Raw genomic sequence first — 12,133 nt, 5'->3', positions numbered from 1 at the left:
GCAGTGGGGTGCGTTTCTGAAGAGCCTGAATGTTAGTCTGTGGAAACGGAGACAGGTGCAGTGATGTACGAGCCTGAAGGCCATTTCCACTTCGTCACGTGCAGCACCAAGTTCGGGCGATGCGAAGGGGCGTTTCACCAGGAGTGGTCATTTACATTTTAGATTTAATAACACGCTGTGATACTAGACTGGTTGTCAGACCTAAATTAATCCAGAGACGATGAAACTTAAAAGGAATGGCTTTTATTTTTCAGTTCCTGGCTTCTCACTCACCTCTCTCCCAGAGCTTAAAATATCTGCCAGGAATCCATCCGGGAATGCCACAAGGGATCCTGAAACTTGGGAAGAATCCTCCTTCAGAGGAGCAAGTGGAAGAACTGGGTGAGTGGGAGGCACTTGCTGGCCCTGAGCGGGACGTTGGGCAAAGGCAGGCCCTGGAAGAATTCGTTTGAACTGTGTTGAGGAAGGAGCATCTTGGAAGGCTAGAGAAGTCAGACAGTTGAGAATTTCTAACAAAAACAAGGCGGGATGCGTGACACCATGGCACACACTGAACAACGAGGGACATTTCAGCTGGGGAACTGAGGAAGCCGTTTGGGATGTGGACATCATCTTTCCAAAATATGAAGCCCCCGCAAAATAAGTCAGCCTTGCAATTTTGTTTTTAACCTGTTTTTAACCTGTGACCTGATACGGGAGCAGGAACTGACTTTGAAAACCACGATTATCAGAAGAAGGTCCTTGGTCGGCTGTGCCACACCTTGACTGCGTCGATGCCACGGGTCTCCCTGCTGAATTGTAGTTTCAGGGCCTCACAGGTGCACCTTCCAAGCCCAGGTCCAAATCCTGCTGGGCACATCCTTGAGGCATTCGCTGGGCTCAGAAGGTAAAGCTGCCGAGCGGACGACACCATGGACAGTTCCAAGCAGTCACCGCGACAGGGCTTACCTCCTGTCCCCGCCACACCCCTCTGTGGAATTTACAGGGATGCCTTCCGCTACAAACCAGCCTGCCCAGGCCAGTGGGCTCCAAGTGCGGCTCGGATCCACAGCATCAGTGCCGCCTGGGAACTTGCTAGCGAGGCACCACTTTGGGCTCTAGGCCACCATCTGCCCCAGATTTCTCCATCTTGGGACCGGTCAACTCTCCCTCGCTGGCCACGTGGCAAGTGTCGTAAGCGATTGATTTCCACATCCTCCCTCACAGACGTGTGATGCTGCATCATCAAATGATAGGTATCCATATAAATCTGGAGTTTTGTTCTGGACTGTATCCTATGCTATTGATCTATCTTTCCGTTGCTGTCTTAATTATAGCAGTATATAGCAAAACTGATTTCAAAGATCATGTATATATGATATCTATAAATATCTATAAATATATAATCCAGATATAAATGTAATAATTATAAATGTAATAATATATATAAATGTAAGATATATAATATAGATATATGGTAAATAAATAGTATAAATATGACTCTTAATATACGATTACTATACCAGCATAGTGTGTCACATACTTTGTTACAAGTTTTAATACATCTTAGGACAAACCCCATTTCTTTCTCTTTTTTAATTAATTAATTTTTTTTTCCAAGAGAGAGTGGGAGCAGGCAGGAGAAGGGCAAAGGGAGAGAGAGAACCCCAAGCAGGAGGGTCCCGCCAACGCAGGGCTCAGTCCCACAACCATGAGATCATGACCTGAGCTGAAATCCAGAGTCAGATGCTTAACTGACTGAGCCACCCAGGCCCCTCTCTTTCTGTTTTTCATATGTGTCTATTTTAAAGGCTAATTTTTGGCTATTAATTTGGCTAATAGCCAAATTGTTTAAAAAAAAAAATCAACCATTTGAATTCCAAAAGTCTCTCTTGTTTTCTTTTTTTTTTTGTTTAATGTTTTATTTATTTATTTATTTATTTATTTATTCTAGAGAGGGCAGAGCAAGCAAGGGTGGGGCAGAGAGAGCGGGAGAGAGAATCCCAAGCAGGCTTTGCACTATCAGCACAGAGCCCAATGTGAGGCTCCCTCACAAACCATGAGATCATGACTTGAGCTGAAATCAGAGTCGGAGGCTTACTTGACTGAGCCACCCAGGTGCCCGCCTCTTGTTTTCTAAAGAAAAATGAACAGGGGCGCCTAGGTGGCGCAGTCGGTTAAGCGTCCGACTTCAGCCAGGTCACGATCTCGCGGTCCGTGAGTTCGAGCCCCGCGTCAGGCTCTGGGCTGATGGCTCGGAGCCTGGAGCCTGTTTCCGATTCTGTGTCTCCCTCTCTCTCTGCCCCTCCCCCGTTCATGCTCTGTCTCTCTCTGTCCCAAAAATAAATAAAAAACGTTGAAAAAAAAATTAAAAAAAAAAAGAAAAATGAACATTTTCTGATCTCCTTCTCACTCATCTCCCAATTTGAGGTTACTTTTTTTTTTTTTAAGTTTATCCGCTTAGAGAGAGATGGAGAGAGCACAAGTCGGAGAGGGGCAGAGAGAGAGAGAGCAGGAGAGAGAATCCCAAGCAGGCTTTGCACCATCAGCGCAAAGCCCGATGTGAGGCTCAAATTCATGAACCGTGAGATCATGATCTGAGCTGAAGTCAGACACTTAACCGACTGAGCCACCCAGGCGCCCTTGATGTTACCTTTCTCTGCTTTTCTCATTTCTTTATTCAAATGGTATAGACATACTGTCTTTACAAATTAGCTTTAGGTTTATTATTCTGTGACTTGCACTTTTAACAGTATTCCACAGACGTCAGTACATGTGTGCTCACTTCAGTGGACATCTCAGTATCTTCCTTTAACGGTTGTTTCCTTCCAGGTTTTTGCTGTCAATGCCACAGGAAGCATGCGTGCGTGTATTTGCACGCAAATCCTTGTGTAGCACTGCTGTCTTTTCCCTAGGGTGCATTATTCTAGGTATAATTACTGAATCAGAAAGTTATGTACATTCTACATTTTAATCAATTTGCCAGATTATTTTCTGAAAAGCTGTAGTGATTTACAATCTTCCCCCACAGTGAGGGAGAGAACCCTTTCCTCAGAACTGTCCCCCTAAATCCAGAGCAACGATTTCCAAATTATGGGAATTATTCCCAAGTTATTAATGTCCAAATTCTGCACATGAGTATCTCTCAGGGAACTGACAAAAATGTAGAACCCCATGCCTCACGTTAAAGCGATTAAATCATGGCTTCTGAGGATCAGTATTTGTTTGAAGCTTTCTGGTGATTCCCGTGTGTTAGGTAAGTTTGGAAGGGCTGGACAAGATGTTATCATTTTTCTAAAATATTGCCCAACTGAGGGCAATAGTACTCAGTGTTTTTAAATTTTACATTTCTGGGGTACCTGGGTGGCTCAGTTAAGCATCTGTCTCTTGATTTCAGCTCAGGTCATTATCTCACAGTTTGTGAGATCAAGCTCTGAGTTGGGCTCTGCACTGACAGTGCAGGAGCCTCCTTGGGATTCTCTCTCCCTCTCTCTGCCCTTCCTCCACTCTCTCTCCCTCAAAAATGAATATTTTTTAAAAATTTTTTGAATAAATAAAATCTGCATTTCTATGACCCACTTATATGATACTTCCATCTGTATTACCTCTGTGTTTTATTTATGTCTGTTGTAGTCTTTATTTTTCTTTTTTTTTCTTAACTTTTTTTGTATATTTTCCAAGGAACACTTTGTATATTAGAAAAATTAACCCTGTGTATCATTTGTCTTGATTTTATGTAGCTCCTTTCGTCACACAGAAAGTTTTCATTTTTACGTCATCAAATCTGACAGGTTCTTTTTCCTTTATAGAATCTGGATAGTCTATATATTTTTAAACTGTTTTTAATATTTATTTTTTTTAATCTTTTTTTAACGTTTATTTATTTTTGAGACAGAGAGAGACAGAGCATGAACAGGGGAGGGGCAGAGAGAGAGGGAGACACAGAATCTGAAACAGGCTCCAGGCTCTGAGCTGTCAGCACAGAGACTGACGCGGGGCTCGAACTCACGGACCGCGAGATCATGACCTGAGCCGAAGTCGGACACTTAACTGACCGAGCCACCCAGGCGCCCCAATATTTATTTATTTTTGAGAGGGAGGGAGAAAGCAGGAGTGGGAGAGGGGCAGAGAGAGAGGGACACACAGAATTCAAAGCAGGCCTTCGGCTGTGAGCTGTCAGCACAGAACCCAATGCGGGGCTTGTACCCATGAACCGAAAGATCATGACCTGAGCCGAAGTCAGACGCCTAACCAACTGAGCCACCCAGGTGCCCCTGGATAGTCTATATTAAGTCCTTTTCCCCCCCAAGATTATGAAAATAATTTCTTGTATTTTCTTCTAGTAAGTTTATAACCTATCTGGAGACATTTTTTGTAGTTGCTGTGATGTAATACACTACTTTGTCAATTTCCAAATAAATAGACAATTGTCCCAATGCCTGTAAGGAACAAAAGGAGATGCCTCCTCTTATCACTAGCTTTTAGCAACCTAAAAGTCAGTATGGGGCTTGTTGAATAATTACAGTGATGAAACTATTTTTTAAATGAGACTATATTGAGGAAGATGTTAAATTTTTTTAAAAAGATATGGAATAGTTTCTATCATACGCTCCCATTTTTATAGAAATAAAATCCATTAATTGCATAAGACAAGGAAAAAATTTAGAAAGACATATGAAATTCAAGGCTTAACATTGTGAATAGAATCATCAGGGGAAGAAATAATTTTAAACACATTATTTAAATCGTGACAAAGAGCATGATTTGTTTTTGAGATCCTAATTACTGTAATAATAATGATAATTTTTAAATGAAAGAAAATGGTTCTTCTGTTCTTTCATGAGAGACATTCGATTTTCTTTTTAACTGAAGAAAAAAACAATTTTGGTATGCTCAAAATAGGTGGTGAGGGGTCAATTATTAAAAGTGGCATCTGAATGGCTGACCCCGCTCTGGGTGGTCATCCTGAATTTATTGTTGGTTCCAGTTCCAGCGTGTAAGAGCAAAAGTGGGCAAGCCCCCGTTTTCAGACAAGGAGGCTCCCTGACCAGGGTCCTGGGTGAGTCCTGGAGAAGAGCTTTCCTGAGAGAGATGTCCGCCCAATGAGACTCGTTTGTTCAAGAAAAACCTCAGCTTCCTAAGCTATCACCTCCTCCAGAAATCACTGCTTGCAAGTGAGCTCAGGCCTGATCCCCGGAAGTGGGGGGGGGCGGGGCAGGGACAGCCCCTCAGAAGGCCCCAGGAGCCACTGATTCACCTGCTGGACTTTGTCCTTTCTCCTCCTCATCAACAGCCTCCTTTAATATTCTGCCTCCTCAAGACGGGCTTTGGGTGGGGCTCAGCCCCTCTCCTCCACCATCTTCACAGAGTCTGCTGATCAGAACGACAGGGGAGCGAAGGACCTGGAAGTTTATAAAGTCCTTTTTGTCCAAGTCTTACTAAGGAAGTTCCATCTACAGCAGAGACTCCGGAGGCAAAGTACCTGTGCTCAGCCCTGTAGCTGGGCCACTTCCTGGCTGTGCAACGTGAGCAAGTGACTTAACCTTTCTGTGCTTCAGTTTCCTCCTGAGGCATAATAATAGTCCCTGCTGCAGAAGCGTGTTCTGTGCGTGCTGTCTGGTGCGTGGCAAGTACTGAGGGACAGTAATGCTGCCCAGTTGATGATTGTTTCTTCTAGTTTCTAGTTGATTTCAGAAATAGCGATGGGGAAGGGTTTGCAGATCTTCTCCCTCTTGTTTTTAAGCTTTTCTGGGAGGAAAAAGACTCATAGAATTTTGAAAGCCCTATCAGAAGCTCTGGAATGAGCCAGAGGGAATAGAGGTCCCTCTCCTGATGTGTGCGTTTCCAGGTCCTCCCACTGCCCTTTCCAGGTGGGATTCCCTCAGGAATCACCTCCCCGGACTCTTGCTGTCTTCTTAGCTGGGTGGGGAGGAGGGGACTTGAGGCCTAATATGCCTGACAAAGGTCACAAAGTATAGAATAAGACGAAGGTCAGCGAACTGCAGCCTGTGGCTTATGTTCGCAGGCCTTTGACATAAGAATGGGTTTCGTATTTTTAAAGGGTTGTAAAACAAAATGGGCAAAAAATGTTTACAGGCCACATTAAGTGAGGTGCATACTCTCTGGCCCTTTAGAGAAAAAGTTTGATGGCCCACAAGACAGAGTAGCCTAAGACTAACACCGCTGGTGGAATTGCTGCCCTCAGCGTGACCCTGGGGCCGTTGGGACTGCCTCGTCTTGCTAGGACTTCTCAGAATGACATCCCCACTGGGGTGGCTCCACACTAGATCAACCCTCTCATACCCCAATCTGGCTGCCATTTGGGGTTCCTCCCTTGAAAACACTTTTGTGGCTTCCCTGAAGAATTCTTTTTACCCCCAATTGTTTTTGTTGGATTTTGTTGGGGGTGGGGTGGGGCCAGGGCCGTAATGTCGTCTTTGGGATGGAAATGGCATCTCCTCTCCTGGGTAAGAGGCACAGAAGTTTCTACAAATCTTCTAGGCTCTCTGAGATCATGTTGTTCATGTCCTAGTCGGAGCACCTGCCAGGTCAGTGGTCCTCATTCTTCCCTCTGTGAGTGCTGACGTCGGGAGGGCAAGTGTTCTGGCCCCCGTACAGAGTGACTTTCTCAGGGCTGGGGACGTCCCACTGGCAGAGAGAGTGCACAAGGGGCTTCCGGAGCTCAGCAGGAAAGGGAGGATTGGGACCAGGATGGTGACATCATTTGGCAGGTGATGAACCTAAAATATCCTAAAGGATATTTGACTGGAAATGGAACATAGGAAATTTGAGAGGGCACCTGTTCTATCTTTCTGCCTCTGTGCAAGCATAGAAATTAAATAAAAAATCTCCATATTGCCTTAACTCTTTGATGTTGTCTTTCCATTGTGTTATTTTTTTTTTTTTAATCGTTTGTTATTGAGAGACAGACACAGAGTGTGAGCAGGGGAGGGGCAGAGAGAGAGGGAGACATAGAATCCGAAGCAGGCTCCAGGCTCTCAGCACAGAACCCGACACAGGGCTTGAACTCACAAACCATGAGATCATGACCTGAGCCGAAGCTGGACACCTAACCGACTGAGCCACCCCGGCGCCCCCCCCACCCCAATTATTTTTTTAAACACAGTTCAAACTTAGCAGCCTCTTCCCGTAGTAAGAAGCCTGGAGCCACCTGGGGTTCTGTTGTTTTGGGGTTCAGGTCTTTGTACTTCCTGGACCCGGGCTCCCGTGATCCTCAGCTAGAAGCAGTCGGTACCAACATGGCCAAGTGATGAAAACAAGTTTCTCCATCCAAACCTCCTGTTTTTTTCTCATAAATCTACTCATGCTTTTCCTTATATGCATTTTTTTTTTTTTTTTGCATTCAAGAATGGATTTGATTGTAAGGATAGTTAAGGGGTGTTTTTAAACATTTAATAATACATTCAAACATAAGCAAATGGGTCACTTGCTCTGATTTGTACTCCACTCTTAGTGAAGCAGGTATCAGTTCATTTCGGCACCTTTGGCCCTTCCCTTCCTTTTGAAGGATGTGCTCGCGCGTGCAGTGGAGCCCCAGAAACCCAGCTGCACCTGGCGTCCTCGGGGGCCTGGGGTGACACACGCATCAGTTCCCGTTGATAGTCACAGGATTCCCTGCTGTGACCGCACCTTCTTCTTTTTCCTGCCTCCCCTCCAGCCTGTGACCCGGGCCCTGGGTATTCACACATGTTCTTTCTGCTTGTAAATGTGGAAAAACTCAAGAATCTTTACAGCTTAACCTCTGTTGAGCCTGGGGCGAACCTCAAGAATTCAATCAGCCCATAAAAATGTTTACCAGCTCACAAACCTTTCATTGGCCTTTCCCACAATTATTGATTTCCCCACGAGAAAGGCATCTGATGACATGTTGAGTGCTGTAGAAAGCCCAGCAGTGCACAGAGTCTGGAAAGTCACCCAGAGCACTATCTCGTGCCTTCTGAGTAGCTCTTGGTGGTGTCCCGAATTGACCACTTTGGAGCCCTTTCCTCTGCTCCTAGCTGGCCGGGCCACTGAGCTTTTCCCGCCATTTCAAAATCACTCCTGAAAATGTTTCCCTGAATGCTTCCTTGCTTCAGTTTGCTGTTTTTCCCTTTTACTTTCATCTAGTTAGGATGAAAGCTTCCATTTTGTCAGTTCTGCACACACCCCGGAGGCCTTGGCTGTGCGCTGTGGCCTCGCTCCTGGGCCATGAGAGACGAGCTGGTCTTAGGCCAAAGGGAGTGAGCCCAGCCCGGGGGGCAGTCGCCTCTGAAGGCGCCGTTGCTACTAGGGTGCCGCTGCCTCAGACTTCAAGGTCTCGGGTCATCAGCTGGAAATAGAGCTCCTTGTGGTGCCAAAGGTACAGAGGAAAATCACTCCGCAGCTCACCTGCTGCTCCTGGCAGAAACCGGGGGCAGGGAGGGTGCCTGGGACAACCTCAGAAACCAAAGGCCTGGCCCTGAGTGCCAGGGATGCTAGCAAAAGAAGCGCTTCTCAAGCTTTCCTAGCCAAGGGGCACCCGCCAGAGAGAGAGGGGGACACAGTTTTTTTCAGAACTCGGACATAGCGTCAGGCTTTCTGTCCGAAATGCCACATTTCTTTAAAGGGTCACATTCTGCCTTAAACGTTCATGTGAATTTTTCTACCTCTAAAAGGTCGAACTTGTTTAAATACAAAATTTGCACTTTTATCTGGTTTTGATTGAAATGTCCTACATACTACGTGGCTGTAACCCCCAAGAAGCGCAAGCCCCAGTTTTTGAAGTGGGCATCTTTTTTCCAGTCAGGAGAACTGATCAAGTGGCCACCATTCAGGAGGTTTCTGATTCTGGGAGCCTCACTTAACTCTGTCGATCCTTCGTTTCCTCTCCTGCAAAGTAAGGACCCTAATATATCTACCCTCATCTCACAGCTGTAAAGGTTACCTGGAAAAAAATTTGTAAAAAGTGTCTATCTTGAACAAACATCTCTCCCCTGGACTTACCACTACTCTTTCGGTGGTAGCTATAAATATTGCAATTTAAAGCAACCATGAATGTGAACATAAAACTAGCTTTCTTATTTTTTTCTTGTTTTTTAAATTTTTTTAATGTTTATTTATTTTTGAGAGACAGAGAGAGCGCAAATGGGGGAAGGGCAGAGAGCAGGAGACACAGAATCCAAAGCAGGCTCCAGGATCTGAGCTGTCAGCACAGAGCCCAACCCCAATGCGGGGCTCAAACCCACACACCGTGTGACCATGACCTGAGCTAAGTCAGTTCTTAAGTGACTGAGACACCCAGGCTCCCCATAAAACTAGCTTCTTAAAAAAAATGTTTATTTCTTTTTTAGAGAGAGCGTGAGCATGAGTGGGGGCGGGGCAGAGAGAGGGGGAGAGAGGTAATCGCAAGCAAGCTCCAAGGTGTCAGCGAGGAACCTGACATAGGGCTCAATCTCGCAAATTGCAAGATCGTGACCTGAGCCGAAACCAAGAGTCGGACGCTTAACCGACTGAGCCACCCAGCCGCCCCAAGGAGAAATCTTGAGAGCACCAAGGAAAAGGTGACTCATCAGATACTGGTGAGAATCAGAAGGATTGAAAGAGTAGAATCCAGGAGTGGGGTGATGCCTTCAAAGTGCTCAGAACAAAACTGTCAACGAAGAATTCTATATTCAGAAAAATCACCCTTCAAAAATGAAGGTGAAATAAATACGTAACAAGATGAACAAAGAGCATTCACGACTGGTAGACTTGCCCTGCAAGAAACACTGTAGGAATTCCTTCAGGCTGAAGGAAAATGACACCAGACAGTAACTCAAATCCACAGGAAGAAATGAAGAGCATCGAAAATGGTAAATATATAGATTGATATAAAAAAAGTCTGTAAGTATATTGTTTTCCCACTTCTTGTATTTAAGTTGTATAAGCCAACAAGAATAACATTTTATTGTTGGGTTTATGCCACATATAGATAGGACACTTATGACAATAATACTATAAAGCACAAGGGAAAGAACAGGGCTATATTGGAGCAAAGATATTTTATTTTATCAGATTTATGTTAGTATGAATCTGAAAAGACTGTGACAGATTAGGAGGCACACTGGAAGAGCAATCGCTAAGAAAATTTAAAAATAGTAAAAAAAAATAACCAAAAATCTAGACTGGTACCCTAAAGATATTTATTTAAACAACAAAAAAAGAGGAGGGGCCAGTAAGGAGGAACACAGGAATGAAAGAGACAGGAGACATGTACAAAACAATAACAACATGGCAAATGTCAATCCAAACCTGTCAGATTCCATTAAATGTAAATGCTCACAGAGGGTAGTAACAAAACAATAGTGCTAGCCAATACCTACAACAACTTACTACCTGTAGGTCATGTAGGAGGCACTTTAGATATTTCTCGCTTTTAATCTTCATGATAGCACTATAGGGTATTATTCTTATTTCCATCTTATTTGTCTATTTATTTATTATTTTAGTATTATTATTTTAAAAAATATAATGTATTGTCAAGTTGGCTGGCATAGAGTGTATATAGTGTGCTCTTGGTTTCGGGAGTAGATTCCCATGATTCATCACTTACATACAACACCCAGTACTCATGCCAACCAGTGCCCTCCTCAGTGCCCATCACCCATCTTCCCTTCTCCCTCACCCCCCCCCATCAATCCTCAGTTTGTTCTCTGTATTTAAGAGTCTCTCATGGTTTGCCTCCCTCTGTGTTTGAAACTACTTTTTCCCCTTCCCCTCCCCCATGGTCTTCTGTTTAGTTTCTCAAATTCCACATATAGTGAAAACATGTGGTACCTTTCTCTGATTTATTTCACTTAGCATAATACCCTCCAGTTCCATCCATGTTGCAAACGGCAAGATTTCAGTCTTTCTCATTGCCAGGTAGTATTCCATTGTATTTATAAACCACATCTTCTTTATCCATTCATCAGTTGACGGGCATTTGGCTTCTTTTCATAATTTTGCTCTTGCCGATAGCACTGATAGAAACTTTGGGGTACATGTGCCCCTGTGAATCAGCACTCCTGTATCCTTTGGATAAATTCCTAGTGGTGCTATTGCTGGGTCATAGGGTAGCTCTATTTTTAATTTTTTGAGGAACCTCCACACTGTTTTCCAGTGCGGCTGCACCAGTTTGCATTCCCACCAACAGTGCAAGAGGGTTCCTGTTTCTCCATATACTCACCAACATCTGTTGTTTCCTGAGCAGTCCATTTTAGACATGAGGAAACAAGGAGAATTGGGTTCAAATAACTTGCCCAGGGATGATAGAACTAGAATACAAAAGAGCTTCTTGAGTATCAAAAAGACTCAACGATGTGAATAACGTAAAGTCCCTCTAATGAAGAAGTGAGTGCAGACATGTGGGAGGAGAGGCCTCAGGGGAGGGAGAAGCTGTGCCAGCCACTGTGCTTAAGTGCTTTCCATGAGTTACCCCATCTGGTCTTCACAGCCACACTTCAAGGCAGGTGACACTGTTCTTTCTCTCTCTTTACAGGAGAAGAAACTGAGGCACTGTGCAATTACTTGGCACCAGGTCACACAATAAATGGGAGAATGAATCTTCCAACTGAGTAGCCTAGCTGTAGAGCCTGTACTATTGTATCATGTTGCCCCTTAGTAAGTCACACTATTTCCCCCCACCTCATCCATTAAATTACAGAGAAAAGGGAAAAAAAAAGGAGCCTGCAGGTAGCTCTAAAAAAGGAGGGGAGTCCTAAAATGGAAACCAGAGGTGGGATGGGGTGGGGATGCACTGGTCATTCCTGTCTTACCGTCATGATGGGGAGAGGGTTTTGAGCAAATTATGTAAGTTTCGAATTGTTCATTCACACTCTTTCATTCACAAGTAACCACTCTCAAGATTCTTTCTTCCCCCTCACAGGGGATGCGATAGGGTTAGCTATTAGAAAACAACCAGTATTTTAAGAAGCACCTCATAGAATCCTCCCAACTACCCTGTGAATTAGGTGTCACTATCACGTTTTGTTGATGAGGAAGCGGAGGCTCTGAAAAACTCATTGCCAATGATCATAAACCTCATATGTGGTGGACCCAAGCAGTGAGGCCAGTCTGCCTGCCTCCAGTGTCCACACACCTCCTCCTAGGCCTGGCGAGAGGGATCCTGGCATCAGACTGATCTTTAAGAGTCACT

Source organism: Panthera uncia (genome assembly GCF_023721935.1).
Source record: "Panthera uncia isolate 11264 chromosome B2 unlocalized genomic scaffold, Puncia_PCG_1.0 HiC_scaffold_24, whole genome shotgun sequence".
NCBI classification, from domain to species: Eukaryota; Metazoa; Chordata; class Mammalia; order Carnivora; family Felidae; genus Panthera; species Panthera uncia.
The sequence above is the reverse complement of the archived record's forward strand: the minus strand, read 5'-3'. Positions refer to the sequence as shown.